Raw genomic sequence first — 15,881 nt, 5'->3', positions numbered from 1 at the left:
CTTTGATTTTGCTCTTAACATTGCAATATAACGAGTGGGCCTCTTTTTTGGGGGGGAAGGAGCTTTGTGATTTTTAATAAAGCAACCAAAAGGAACCATTTTGAGTGTAGAAACCTACTCTTTGGTCTTTAACTGAAAAGTTAAACACACTGGAATAAAAACTAGATTTCCCCCCCCATCAATTTGCAAAACTAAAGTAGAATTCAAACTGAAATGGCAACAGCGTGAAAAGCTATTTACGTGTCTGCAACCGTCTCTGATTCCATCCATTTGTTTTCCAGTCTTTGTTGTGATTCTGTGTTTCTCGTGGATCTCCAGAGAGTTTCCGGCTTGAGGAGAGAATATCAATAGCCTGCATGCCCTCTAGGATACGCTTCCCTGCGACAATCACAGTGTTTCTGTGGATCAGATCTTCTATTTCTTTTAATAACTGTAGTAGAACAACAAAAATTATTCATTTTGGGGACACATAAAAATCAACAAAGCAATAATGTCTAAGTAAGGGTATAATTTTGCTTCCTTTTTGTGTGATAAGCTCAAAGGCAAAAAGTAAGAATCAATTGGTGTTTTTTCAGGTATTTCATAAATCCATAATTATATCACATGCATTTAAAAAATGAAGCAAAGAGCTAACAAATTGAACAGAACTTGTCAAATAGAATGTGGCCCAGCGCAGTGAAAAATAAATACTGGATTTTCTAACTGGGTCTGGATGGTCTGGTTTCTGATTGGAGTCCTGTCAGGAGACAGGTCACCTCTGATCAAATCCCTAATTCCTCTGAACTCCATATTCATATCCATGAAATGGGAATAACAATACGTGCTTGTCTCACCTCACAGGGCTGATGAAATATAAAATGACATGTATGCAAGTGTTCAGAAAATATTGGGATGCTGTATTAATATAATGTGTTATTAGTTAGAGGAGACGTAGTTTTCTTTAATATTCATACTATTCTCTAGGAACTCTGTCCAGAACATCCTACAGTGTTTGTAAGAGAAGGGTCCTTGCTTTCCAGATGTTCATTTTGTGTTCTAAAATACTTGCATGTATATGCATGTGAACGTTTATATTTTTCTGCTTTTTCCCTCTTTCTAATTTTCTAATCCCCATAGCCCTCCTGGCTTACTCCTGCTTATCACTGAAAATTCATTTCAGTGTTACTTCCTTCAAGAAACCTTCCCCTGGGGGCACCTGGGTGGCTCAGTCAGTTAATTGTCCGACTTTGGTGCAGGTCATGATCTCACGGGTTCATGAGTTTAAGCCCTGCATTTGAGCCCCTGCTGTCAGCACAGAGCCCACTTTGGATCCTCTGTCCCCTCCTCTCCCTGCCTTTCCCTGACTCATGTGCTGGCACACTCTCTCTCTCTCTCAAAAATAGATAAACATTAAAAAAAAAAAAAAAAAAGAAACCTTTCCCCATCCCAAGGCTGGGGTGGTGCCCCACTACTGTGCTTTCAAAAACCCTTTAGTTTATCTTACACTGTATTTTCCACATATGTTTATGATTACTTTTCTGTCTCTTCTCTTGGATTGTGAGAATCTTGAGAGTGAACTCTGTGTTTTCATCATGTGAGTTCCCAATGCTTACCAGTGTTTTCACATAGTAGGCACTCAGATTTTGTTGTATTAGTAATTGCTGGTCTTACCATATACATGTGAAAGTACAAATGCTCCTATTCCAACGTGACGAGCCAGGGACCAAATAGATTTATCTATTGCCATAGTAAACTTAGTTCATTTTCTTTAGAAACTGTGATAGGCAGAATGGTTCCCCTGAGAATGTCCACATCCTAATCATGAAACCTGTGAGCATATTATGTAACATGGTGGAAGGGATTTTGCAGGTGTGTTAAGGTTACATACCTTAAGGTAGGGGGATCATCCTGGATTATCTGCATGACCCCAATCTAATCCTATGAATCCTTGAAAGCAGAGAAGTTTCTTTGGCTGGAGGTAGAAGAGAAGTAGCAGAAGGAGAAATCAGTGAGAGTCCAAGGGCGAGAAGGACTTGCACTGTTGCTGACCCTGAGATGAAGGGGGCTTTGTGCAAAGAACAAAGGGAGATCTATGGGGGCTGGGAAAGGTTTCTGGTTGACAGTCTGCAAGGAAGTGGGGACCTCAGCCCCACATCCACAAGGGATTGAATTCTACCAACCAAGTGAATGCATCCAGAAGCAGATTCTCTTCCAGAGTCTCCAGATAAAGTGTTCGGGTTGGCCTACACCCGACTTCAGCCTTTTGAGACCCACAGCTGAGAAAGCAGTCTAATCTACTTGGACTTCTGACCTACAGAACTGTGAGATAATAAATTTGTGTTGTTAAAAATCACAATATTTGTGGTAGTTGGTTAAGGTAGCAATTAAAAATAGAAAAATTAATTTACTAGCTCCAAAAGGTCAGATTTTGGAAATCTATCATAAAGGTGGAATGGTCCGGGTCTGCAAGAGATGATGTACATCCCCACAGAAAAGGGGCCCGGAGTTGATTCTTTGGAATGGCGACAGCAGCAGAGGTGGGTTCCAGGATTGGCCTGTGTTGCCACACCTGCCAAGTCCAGTACAGGCCAATCCAGGTGCTCCTGGAGATTTACTTAATTTCTTCCAGATTTGAAGCTGGTTGCAAGTTTGATTGCGTTGGCCAAGGCAGAGCAAGAGAGGTTGGAGAAATAGCAAAAACTAGTTTGGAAATCCTTTTCCCTCATAATTATGAATTATGATGATATTTCTTTCCTGTCTGTTAACTTCTAGAGTTCCTCTTAAGAAATCTAATGTTGTTCTGATTCTTAATTCTTTATACATGTTATTTTTTTGCTCTGTGAAGGTTCTTTTGATCTTTTCTTCATCCCTGATATTCTGAAATTTAAAATGATGTACCTTGGGGTTGTTTCTTATTGTTTATTATGCTGGATACTCAATAGGCCCTTTTCAAAAACTTTTTTCAGTTCTGGGATATTTTCTTGTATTATTTCTTTGATAATTCTCTCCTCCCTTTTCTCTGTGTGTGGGGGTGGGTGGGTGGGGGGAGGATTCTTTGTGGAACTCTTACTGATAAAATATTAGAATACTAGATTGATTATGCAGATTTCTTGTCTTATTTTCCCTTTATTGGTTTATGTATCTATTTATTTTCTAATTTCTTCAACTTTGACTTCCAATTTTTCTATTTAAATTTAAAAATTTCTGGTGTCATTTTTTTAAATTAAAAGATTTTTTCTTGTTTACATGTATATTTCTTTTATTATTATTATTTTTTAAGTTTACTTATTTATTTTGAGAGATAAAGAGAGAGATGGGGCAGAAAGAGAGGGAGAGAGGGAATCCCAAGCAGGCTTCATGCTGTCAGTATGGAGCTTGATATGGGGCTCAAACTCACAAACCATGAGCCCAAATGAAGATTTGGATGCTTAACCAACTGAACCATCCAGGCACCTCTATTTCTTTTTTTTTCTTTTTTTTTTTTTTTTTTCAACGTTTATTTATTTTTGGGACAGAGAGAGACAGAGCATGAACGGGGGAGGGGCAGAGAGAGAGGGAGACACAGAATCGGAAACAGGCTCCAGGCTCTGAGCCATCAGCCCAGAGCCCGACGCGGGGCTCGAACTCACGGACCGCGAGATCGTGACCTGGCTGAAGTCGGACGCTCAACCGACTACGCCACCCAGGAGCCCCTATTTCTTTTTTTTTTTAAATATCATTCTTCATTTGTTTCTGGGATGTTATTGTTTTTCTTATTTCTTTGAGAATATTCTAGTTTTTTAAAAATTTTCTTCTGCACATTGTTTCTGTTTTCTCTGAACTGCCTCTCTTCAATTTGTTTTGGTTCCTCTTTTTCACATTACAGACTTTCCTCAAACGTATGGTATCCTTGGTTGTCGGTTCATATTAAGTTGTAAGGTTTAAATAAGTTGAGTAATAATTCTAGGGTGCTTGGTGGGTTGGGCTGACTGGTCACTTTGATCAGGCAGGACTTGTAGGTCTTTTCTCTGTGGTTCTTCAACCTCTATAATGATGAACACTTGAATTTATGATTGGACCTGTACATCAGAATCATGGCTTTCTGGAAACCATGACTGGGGTATGATCATCCTCTTTATGGTGGTTAATAATCAGATGCTAAAGTCAGACTTACTGATTTTAAAGTTCTGCTGTCACTGCTGGTGGGAATGCAAACTGCTGCAGCCACTCAGGAAAACAGTGTGGAGGTTCCTCAAAAAATTAAAAATAGAACTACCCTACAATCCAGCAATGGCACTACTAGGTATTTATCCAAAGGATAGAGGTATGCTGATTTGAAGGGGCACATGCACCCCAATGTTTATCTTAGCACTATCGACAGTAGCCAAAGTATGGAAAGAGACCAAATGTCCATCGACAGATGAATGGATAAAGAAGATGTGGTATATATATATATATATATATATATAGAGAGAGAGAGAGAGAGAGAGAGAGAGAGAGAGAGAGAAAGAGTATTACTTGGCAATCAAAAAGAATGAAATCTTGCCATTTGCAACAACGTGGATGGAACTAAAATGTATTATGCTAAGCGAAATTAGTCAGAGAAAGACAAATATCATATGACTTCACTCATATGAGGATTTTAAGATATGAAACAGATGAACATGAGGGAAGGGAAGAAAAAATAATATAAAAACAGGGGGACAAAACATAAGATACTCTTAAATACAAAGAACAAACAGAGGGGTGCTGGTGGGGTTTTGGCTGGGGAGATGGGCTAAATGGGTAGAGGCATGGGTAGTGTCCTCCTTAAGGAGGACACTTGTTGGGATGAGCACTGGGTGTTATATGTAGGGGATGAGTCACTGGATTCTACTCCTGAAATCATTATTGCACTATATGCTAACTAACTTGGATGTAAATTTTTAAAAAATCAATAAATTTAAAAAGATATAAAGTTCTGCTCGGTCACTTTGAGTTGTTTTTACCTGTGCCCTCATTTGTAAAATGAGGGCACTAACAGTATCTACTTTATGGGATAGTTGTTAGGGTTAAGTGATTAATATCTATAAAGTGCCTGAGGTATTTGAAACAATGAGTATTCAGTAAGTTACCCATTTTTATTGTCATTGTTGTCATTGTTATTAATCCAGTGTAATTCCCTGTTGTGTCTCATCCCTCCCTCTGTTGCCCTGGTATGTAGCTAGCTCCTCTGGTTCAGTGTTTCTAGAGTGGTAGCTTCCCACATTGTGACAAAGCAGAGGATGAGAAGAGTTGGGAAGGAGACCTTGGAAATACACCAGCTCCTTATCCTGACTTTTAATCAATTTTCTGGATCTTCATTCCCATGCCTTCTGAGATAACTGGTATTACCAATTCCCATGTCTTTCTGGGAGTTTAGAGGCACAAGCAGGTTTTCTCACCATTGGATTTCCCTCTAGAGGCACTTAATTTCCAGATTTCTCTGTCTGCTAACCTACCACCACTCGTCTATTCCACTGTGGTTTCTTGTGTACTATGTCTCTTCTCCTGTTCTCTTTTCCTAGTGGGCTTACACCTTTTGTGTTCCTTTACTAATAGTCTAATTGGGTATGAAAAGGGAATGAAAATCAACTTATGTATTCAATTGGCCATGTTAACTACAAGGCCACTGGCCTCACCATCTATGAAATGAGGGGTTACAGTGGATAAACCTTTAGGCATTTTCCTCCACTAAAAATCTTTGCTCCTTTGTATGGTTTAGATTTAATGTAATTCCCAGCTGATCACAGCTAGGTTCTTTATCACTTATCTCACTCTCAGAATAGTAGTGATTATTTTTGCTTTTGTTGTTTTGAATCTCTTTGAGCAAGAGACCTGTGGTGTAGCAAATTATATCTTGTGTACAAATTAGAGTAAACTGAAAAACACAGGTGACTTTTGTTCCCGTCTGCATCACAAAGACCTTTTCAATACACCTGATTGATTGTAAAGGGAACCCTACAAGCAGATGCAAGCGACTGGGACTCTGCTGATGGTAATTTGGGTGCTATAATATTTATCATGCTGTGCTATTTGGCAAGTAGGAAGCTTTTAAACTTTTTGCTCTTTCAGAAAAAATCCTAAAAGAAGATGATACAAACATTTGAAATAGGAAGAAGTTTCCTTTTTATGGAGAATCACAGAGAATGTCTTGATAAATTGGTGCAAGTCTTGTATTTAAGATGATTCAGGTCAGATTTTTGTCACTTGCATCCAGGAGAGTCTTTGACTTATCAAGGACAGTGGAGATGAAGAAGGGTTTGTTGTCTTTCTCTCTGCATCTCCACTACATAGCCTGACACTTTGTACTTACAGCCTCACTGTCTGTCACTGTTTGCTGTGGTCACTAGAATTAATGACCAACTCTTATGTGTTCTATTTTGGAATCCAGGAGAGAAACTTCACAAGATAATATTTTTGAGAGGGGGGTTATATGGTGTTTGAAATAAATAACAGCCTCCTAGAGTTTGGTGCAATCCATTGCAGATGGTTTTTGTCTGTTTCAGTGCCACGGCATAGGGGATGGGGATACATTCCTCAGAAAGTTTTCAGTTAAAACAGGATAATATAATGAAAGTAAGGGAGACATTAACAATTTTTTCTCTAATACTCCCCATTACTTTGGACATAAAATCTGATTAAAGGTTTGTAGAAAAAGAGATTAATGTATCAATATTGACAATTTTGGGTTCATCAGTGATGAACCCCTCCCCCCAAAATAATTCTCACCACATTCCCAATGGCTTTTTTATTATAGTAATTATGATATATACTGTTGGTTGACTCTCCAGCAACATGCCTTCCTTTATTCTTGCTACCACCCTAATTTTGTTCGGGTAGAAAGTGGCCATGCTCTTCAGGGACTTTGGGATCTTCCAGGACTCTGGTGTCCCAACTCCAGAACTGAATCCTGATTGGTCTTAGGCATCTATTGTTCTTTTATCTCCCTTGCCATTGATTGGCTTAAGACTGAGCATGGAATGTGATTTTGGCCAGTGAAATATGAGGTAAGTCTACAGACTGGCTTTTGGGAAGTTTATCTTTGTTCCTCACAAAGGACCCAGAGAAGGGCTTTGTGTGTGAATATGATGTTTGGTGCAGCTGCAGCCATTTTGCAGCTATGAGATGTTCTTAAGGACCTCACTGAGGATGGCAGAGTAGAAAGATGAAAAGAACCTGAATATTGATAATGTTGCCAAGCTGCTGCCTTGATTAATCCTGGGACAATATCATCTTTAAACTCTGCATTCAGTGAAATCATAAATTTCCTTATCACTTAAGCCTTTTTTAGCTGGTTTTTCAGTTACTCATAGCTGAAATAATCCTGATACAGTAATAAAACAAATTTAATGCTTTAACTCTTTGGACTAAAACTTTTCTTCTATTCTTTCTCCATATGTGAGAAAGGTATGAAGTGAAAAATAAAAATGAAGAATTGCAAATATTAAAGGATCACACAATGTCAGCACCAAAAGAGATTTTAACAAATTATTTAAAAAACACTTGTTGATATAGAATTGTAGATCCTGGGTATAGCAGAGAATAAGAGACACTGTCTCTGCTCTTTTGGAGATTATATTCTAGTGGGTCTTAGAGAGTATTTGGTCTAATCTTATTACGTAGAAAGGGACAACTTTTATATCATTCAGTGTTGGTGTAAATTTTTTTTTTGTTACTTAACAAAAGAGGGTAGCTCCTATTAGAGGAAAGACTATATACATTTGTGGTTCTTTTTGCTTTTGAACATATAGCTAGCTGTTTTGCTTATCTGACTACCTGAAGGTTTTTGTTATCTAGGGTTTGGCTGGGACTGAGTCTGGGTATAAAGAGAGAAGAGAGCTGAATTTCTGTGCATAATACAGTAAGAGAAATTTAGAATTAGACTCTGTGTGTGTGTGTGTGCACACGCGTGCATGTACATTTGCATGCAATCGACACACACACATGAGAAACACCAAGATGGTCAGTGTCTAAGTGCTAACTGAAATAGAGAGGTCACAAACTTCCTGTGCCATGGTGGCCAAAAGGACTTTTAGGATGAGATGACCAGTATGTAGTTTTAAGTTATTCGCTCTGTCATGCAGGGATATAACTCTTTGACGGTGACCTAGAAAACCTTAGCAAAAGTTTTGCTACACATCCACAGGCATTGTTCCCTTGTTGCTTCAGTGGGGAGTCAGGGAGATAAAGGGTTGACCTCAATGCATAGAGCAGAGAACAGGGATTCAGCAGAGGCAGGAAATGGGAGAGAAATCAGCAGATGCAGGAACATATATCTCCTTCTTCCATTTTCCTCTCCCTGGGAATTTTGCAGACATTTTGAAGAGGTCTCTGCACTTAACAATGGGTATGGAATGGGATGTGACCTCTTTAATTTACATCATTTGGGACATCTGCATTAGGGTCTTACCACGCTGGTGGCTGCAGGATTCATCACACGAGTAATTATTCAATTACTGGGAATTGCCTTCCCCTGTAGAGAGTAAGCTCCTTGAAGGCAGGGACCACGTCTTTTTTATCAATAAAGTTCATATTGGGCAGTGGTTCAGCCCCTAAAATAAATATCCAATTAATATTTATTAAATAGTTCCCTCCTAATAGGGAAAAACTATCATTTAAGTACTCATAGCATCCCTTCTGCCCTCAGCTTGTGGTGCTACTTCCCTGAGGACAACTGTGTTTTGCCAGGCCGGCTCCTGGACCAGCACTTATTGCTTGTGGATGATGGGGAGACCAGACGAGTTGGGAGAAGCCAGCCAGGTTTACACTGGAAATATCAAAGAACTCCTGACAAGAGAAAAGTAGTGGATACAGACAGTGGGAGGGGAGACAGAGAAGACATTTTGTGGGAGTTGAGTTTGAGAGGTTTGGGGATCTTGGAGAGGGAAAAGAGGGTCTTTGGAGGCAGGTGCAAGGCATATGAATGCACACACAAATATGATTCTTCTGTGGATAAAACTGGAAGGAAAAGCTGGTTTCAGTCAGTTTTGGTGTGTGTTGTGTTACCAGTGTGATCTCTGGACAATTTTAATAGATTTCAGTAAAGATAAAAATTGCTTCTTGGTTAGTTCTGGCTGTATTTCTTTTCTTTTTTAAAGATTTTATTTTTAAGCACTCTCTACACCCAACATGGGGCTCAAACTCACAACCCTGAGATCAAGAGTCACATGCTCTACCGACTGTGCCAACCAGATGCTCCCGGCTGCATTTCTTTGAATGAGACTCCAGACTAAGGCTGACTGCTGGGTAAGGAAGGCCAGCCTGGCTTTACATGGCATACATCTTCATGTAGGAAACTGGGTTTTACACTCTGGTATCCTCCACAGAACTCCCAGGCACTCAGTAGGGACAGCAAATATTTGTTGCACGGAACTGAAATTGCAGTGATTAATCTAAGATTGCATGCTGTCCAATCTGGTAGCTAAATACGGGCAGAATTAGGACTAAGGCCTAAAATGCGGTATGTTCTTAGATCTTGTTCTTTAGTAGATTTAAAGAACAGTGTTAGAAAATGCAGTGTGAGAGAAGGACATTCCATTTTGGGACTATTCCAGAAATATGCATGAGGGTCATTTAGACTGACCTTATTTTCCATTTGAGTTAATCTGTGGGTAGCAAGTCACTCCCTGTTACCAGCCAGATCCTCCTGAGGATCTTAAAATATTCAAATTGGATTTTTTTTCAACCCCCTGAAACTCACAGAAAAGTCACATACTGGGCCAGAGTCTCAGTTCCGCCTCCCTGCTGGAACTCAGTACAACAGTGGCCTTCCTCCTTGTTGGGAATACATGCCTATGCTCTCTCTTTCTGCTGGATTAACTGGATTTAAACTAAATGGAATAAAATGTTTCATTTTTGAGAGTCCACGTTGCATTCTGTGGCTAGGAGAGAAGGCTCTTATTTCAATCTGGTGATAGGTGGGAGCTTCTTGAGAGAAACTAGGATTCCTAGAGTTTGCAAATGTCCTATACAGCTCAGTGCTGCATTTGGGGCAGGGGCAGCTCTGTTCTTACAGAGGCTACCCCAGAGACTTTCAGAGGGCCCGATGCTTCATTTAACAACCTCAGACAGGGGCCTGTGAGAGATCCAGTCCTATTCCTTAGCTGCCCGTTTCCATCTTTCTTACTTGGCACTTCTAGAAGGCTAATGAGAAACTGTCTGTGGCCACGTTAAGGTAGAAGGATAGTGCATTTCTTTTTTGTTCTTGCAGGTATTTTTAAAATCCTGGGCCCGATGCCACCTGTCAGGAAACACACACTCTGACATCTCTCACAAGTGCTGCAGGGAGGAGGCATGATGCCCAACAATGACCCGACAGGAGATGTGATCCCTCTGGAAGCTTCCAGACACTGTGCTCCTCATTGGGCTCAGGTGTTGAGTGTCAAGCAGATGAGCCTGAGGTTATTCAGGACCCTGTCAGGTCATTCAGAGGAACAAAACCACAACAAACTGACCGGAACCCTTGATGTCTGGAAGAAGTTCACTGCCTGTGCCAGCCAGGGGCTGTCCCACCACCTTCTTGTCGGCCTGAAAGAAAAGAAAGGAGGAACTCAGGATTCCAAACTAATGGCCTGGTGTTGGAAGCTGCTTGGGAGTACGAGACATGCAGATAAAAAGAGGCACTAAGATGCACAGGTATGTGTTTGGAGAAGTGGTTATACAGCCTCGGCGTGGAGAGTCCCTGCTGCCAGACGAGCGATGTGGTCTGCGTTTGTATGTTCAGTGTGAAGCTGGCCCAAGGCTCAAGGGACCCATTCACTACACGTGGTCTCCTGCCCATGCACCTGTGGGAATATGTGTGCTTGGGGTTAATGGCTTTGGGGATGTAGCCCGGGTTTACAGTGTGGGCCATGGAACGGCCAGACAAATGCCTATCATCACAGACTTGGAAGAAATTCTATGAAGAATCTGAAGTTGTCTCAGAAGTTGCTCAAACCTAGATGCCTTGTCTAAATTAAAAAATATGGCATGCACACGCACACATGCGCACACACATGCACACACACACTTCCCTCAGGGGCAGTGCATCTTTAGTTATTTGTTTTCCATCCATTCCAAAAGGGAAGAGAATACCAGATAGATGGGATGAATCAAATGGGATTATTTTAAAATGCATTCTCCCTCCCCTTCTGCAGGGGATTGAGGAGGATTACATGCAGCTTTTGTGAAATGTCTGTGCTCCTCTCTGGGAAAGGAACTGTAAATGTCAAGTCGTCAGTCTCCGTGACAACAACTCACACAGGTACAGGGCGGACTGGCAGGGAGGGAAGAGCATGGCCAGCCCATGCACCAGTGTCACCTGCGTTTGTAGAGACCAACGCCCCAGCAGTCCAGTGTAGCCAACAGATGGAGAGGCAAAGACAGTTAGGGACGCGGAATGGATGGGGGGGCCTGGTGACACCCCAGAGATACAAACCACCCAGCAGAGGGAGCGTGCAACAGAAGCAGCAGGCTTAGCAGGTGCAGCCCCCATCACTTCGCCAACCCAAATCCCAGGGGCCTCGTACTCACTTGGTGTTAACTGAGCTTCTTAAACCCTGATGTGCACGTGAACCGCCTGGCGATCTTGTTAAAGTGAAATTTCTGATTCAGTAGATTGAGGGATAGGACCCAACACGCTACATTTCTACAAAACTCCTGGATGATGCCGATGCTGCTGGCCCAGACACCGTGCCCAAGGTGTGAAGAGAATTTCAGGTCACAGGTGTGCTTCAGGTGGCACAGCTTCAATAGAATCAAATTCTGTACAAAGATATGCAAATACAGTGAAGTCACACTTAACCTCACTAACATTTGGAGGAAATTGTCCAGGTAACTCCTAAATCTTTTGTATTTGAAATGCTTCGTCTGATGAAAAATTCTCTTTCTATAGCTGACAGCTGATGTGGGGCTGTTCAGGTCTATATTAAGATGGCCTAGCAATTCCTCAACAGACACCAGCTGAGGGAAGGAGTATGCTGGGTGGCAGGGGAGGCGAGCTTGGCAGGCACATTGACCAAGGACCGTCCGTAACATGCACTGCCCACATGTGCATAGTTGGGAGCTGGGTTTTGCAATGGATTCTTCTCTGGTTGAGCGAGAGAAGGGAAATTAACACAGGGCTCTTAAGTTCTCCTTGCTCTCCTTGGTTTCCCAAAAGAAAAAAAAAATTAAATAAGTAGGAAGAAATGGAAAATGACAGGAAGAGAATGAAAGTCAAAAGACTGCTTGGGTTTCTATTTTTACTTTTTATTTTTGAGAGGAGAGAAGAATAAACTCCCAAGGATGAATCAAGAAGAAGAACATTTCAAAAAAAAAAACAAAGAAAAGAAATGTGTGATGAAGAGAGGAAGGAAATCTCCTTGGTAGATAAAACAGATTTGCCAAATATATTACATTCATTAAGATTTTTCTTTGCTTATAATGTGTGCTTTTTGGAGGCTTTTCTTAGCATTAACGGACGCTCTGGGAGAGGAGAAAGTTGGCAGAGAGAAGCCTGGCAAATATATAAATAAGCTTTGGAGGCTTCAGAAGTTTCATATCCCACAATAGAACGTTCTCCAGGCTGGGCAAACTTTTTCTTACTTAAACAAATGCTTTGAAAGACAAAGATTTCATATCGTCAGTGGAACATTCAGACTAATAATTGCCTTTGTTCTTCCTGCCTTGAAGTCTCAACAGCCAGCAGATTTATGATTCACTTTCGGCAATAAGCTCCTTCAAATAAATATCACTTTCCCAGGCTGCAAATTGAGTTTTTGCAAACACAGAGATCGACTTCACTAAGAGGAACTAAGTTTTCTTGTGGTGTATGTATATACGATTAGGAAACACTGCTTTCTTCCCCTATTCTGTAAAACAATGGATTAGAAAACTATGTTAAAAAATAGCCATTTTTAATGCTGATGTACTATCAGTGAGATTTTGTAGAAACTTTTGTTGGGGGAGCAGGAGGTGGAGTGGGAAGGGGACAGAGGCAGTTTCACTTTTCTCTTAGGTTTGTGGACCTCAGAAATTTTATGTAAAGTCTGAGGTTGTGTTTAAACTGGTTTACTTTGTAGTTGGGGCAAGATAATTTCAAAAATTTTAAAGTAAAAGAAATAATGCAAGCAAGTATAAATATAAGATTTAAATCGAGGCTTATAGACTCTAACTGTTGGAATCAAGACCCTTTCAGAGCTACCAGCCTTCTCCCAGTGCTCTTTAGCTTCCAGTGCTAACTCAATGGACATTATTGGATTCCTTAAATATGCCAGGCAGTAGGGGTGCCAAGGGACGTGAGACATGATGCTGATACCCACATAGATACCTTTAAGAACAAAGTAGAAGAATCAGAGTAAGCTATGGGAGTACAAAGGATGCCCAACCTGGGGTGTGGAGGAGGATGTCAGGCCCCCAGAGTCTTGTATCACTTTGGAGTGTGGCAGTCACCTAGATCCTTGTCCACATGCATTAAGCCAGATATAAGGCAACTGAGCCTCTTTCAGTAGACTGATGACACCGTTTCTTTGGCCTGTCCCCATGACACTGCTCCTAGTTCTATTTGGATTTCATTCTCTGTCCCTTCCCCAGTTTGAACTTTGTGTGGTACCTGCTGCCTTAATGATAATGATCCTTTCTGGAGAACTTAAAAGTGCCAGACATCATGGTGCTTTCTTGCACTTTCAAATATATTCAAATATATTATTTTCAAATATATTATTTCAAATATATTATTTTCCTGATACAGGTATTACTGCCATATTATAGAGGAGGAAATGGAAGTTGCCAAATTTAACCAAATCGCTCAAGATCACACAACTGGTAGTTGCTGGGACATGGATTAATTAATTTATTATTATTATTTTTTAATGTAAGCTCTACACCTAACAGAGATCTTAGACTCATGACCCCAAGATCAAGAGTCACATGCTCTACCAACTGAGCCAGCCAGGTGCCCCTACGACATGGATTTAAACTCAAGTCTGTCTGATCCAGAACCTGTAGTTTTGACCATTAGTAACAACAATAACAGTTTAACACTTTCTGGACTTTATGTGCCAGGCACATAGTTCTTATTGTGATTTAATTTGCTTAATCTTCACATGAATCCTGTGAGAGTATCAGTGTTTTTATTATTTCTATCTTACAAATGAGGAAATGAGGCTCATCTGTGACTAACTTGTCCAAAGTCACACAGCTGGTAAGGCAGGGAGCCTGGATCAAAGCTCAGATAGGCTGGCTCCAGAACCAGTACCCTTACCCACTATGCTCCCCTACCTATGTGCCCAGACCCTACATGGGTCCATTCCCTTCTTTAAGTTCTGAATAGAGACTTTGGTTCCCCTACGTGGACTTTTCAACTTGTTTCCTTCCTTTGATATGTTAGACCCATCATCACATCTACAATTTCTAGTCTAAGTATCTGTGTCTGTTTCTTCACTTTTCCTCGAACAGGTACTGCACATCTATGTGTTCCAGGCACTGTACTGTGCAGTTGGGAGCTGCAGATCAATACCCAGAAATATTTATTTAGAGGAATGATGGACCCTTTTCTGGAGCCAATCACAATCCAGTGGGGAGACAGACAAGTCAGCAAAGCGTTCCAGTGCCATATAACAAACGCTGTGATGGAGGAAAGTGTGAGTGCTCCGGTAACCTCAGAGAAGGGAGGGCCTACCTCTGGGCAAGGTGAGGTGACCCCTCACAAGAGGCATTATTTGAAAAGAATCTTTAAAAAGCAGGAGTTGATGAGGCAAATGAGGGACGGAGAAACAGATCTTAATTTAAGTCAGAGTTTTCTTACCTTCTTGCATTGTAGGGTTGGAAGATGTTAGTGGCTTGTTGGTACCTCAGGAATCATATGTATAAACGTCTGCATAATAATAATAGATAACACTTGTTAAGAGCCTTTGAGAGGCCAGGCAAAGTTTTGAGTCTTTACATGCATTATGTAGTCCAATCCTCACAGCCACACTTTGACATAGATGCCATTACTATTTCCAGGTTCCACACAGGACTCACGGGGTCCCGGGGAAGGAAAAGATTCCTTTTGCATTGATTCTGCTCTGGTTCCAGGAAAGGGATGGAGACATTTCTTAGGCATTGTGCACAGACCAACAAAACTTGATGGACTAGGGGCTTGTTTAAAATGCAGATGCTGGACTGAGAACAACAGAATCAGAATCACTCTTCCGTGCTCTGCCGGTGATTTGGGAGCACACCAAACACTGAACTGCGCCCCTAGGTGGTGAGCACTGAGCATGTGGGAAAATCTGTTTCCTAGTGAACTTCTTTGTGATCTCATTGGCCATTTACTAAAAGAACCAGCTCAGAGAGTTCTAGAGGGGCTGGTATTTCCCTAGGAGATGGAGTTTCCCTATCCCCTTTAGTCTTACATATATATTCCAAAGAAGATATTATGTATTTTTAGAAATTTTTTGGATATGATTCCTGGCATTGCAACAATAATTTCCAGAAACTGAAGATATGTTTCAACAGATGCTAAGGATACATTGCTCTTTTCATAAGAGAACTGGCTCATTCAGTGATGTTGAAAAATCGGATGATTTTTCTCTTTAGGTCACATCAGGAGCTGGTGGTTATATCAAGAGGGTTTTAGTCTTCATGGTTGATTGGAATGTTCAAGCACAGAGGGTACTTGTCTGTCTCTCCCCTCTCAATGGGAGGAAGATCATGAAGGAGAGACTATTGATAAGAGGAAAGTACAGCTCTCCAGTGGTGGAGACCGTAGTCTCTTCTCTCAAACATAATCAGTTTCTCTTATTTTAAAGGACGTAGAGGTTATGGACTTTGGGATCATACAACAGCAAGGATGGGCTAAATGAGTACACAGTTCAGTGTTATTAAGTACATTCGTACTGTTACCACAATAATAGAAAAAGTAAAAAAAAAATGGGCTAAATGAATCAAATCTCCAGTTT

At 40.9% G+C, this 15,881-nt stretch overlaps 1 long non-coding RNA gene across 1 annotated transcript; it reads right to left on the bottom strand.

Annotated features, from left to right (window-relative positions):
- Nucleotides 1–220: 220 nt before the first annotated feature.
- Nucleotides 221–15,270, bottom strand: LOC123591032. Its single transcript, XR_006709084.1, has 4 exons — nt 14,744–15,270; nt 10,434–10,506; nt 1,868–1,951; nt 221–430 (listed from the first exon to the last, which is right to left on the bottom strand). It is a non-coding gene; the product is annotated as an uncharacterized LOC123591032 (long non-coding RNA).
- Nucleotides 15,271–15,881: the final 611 nt, after the last annotated feature.

Source organism: Leopardus geoffroyi, chromosome B4, assembly GCF_018350155.1.
Source record: "Leopardus geoffroyi isolate Oge1 chromosome B4, O.geoffroyi_Oge1_pat1.0, whole genome shotgun sequence".
In the NCBI taxonomy this organism is placed as follows: domain Eukaryota; kingdom Metazoa; phylum Chordata; class Mammalia; order Carnivora; family Felidae; genus Leopardus; species Leopardus geoffroyi.
The sequence above is the reverse complement of the archived record's forward strand: the minus strand, read 5'-3'. Positions and strand labels throughout refer to the sequence as shown.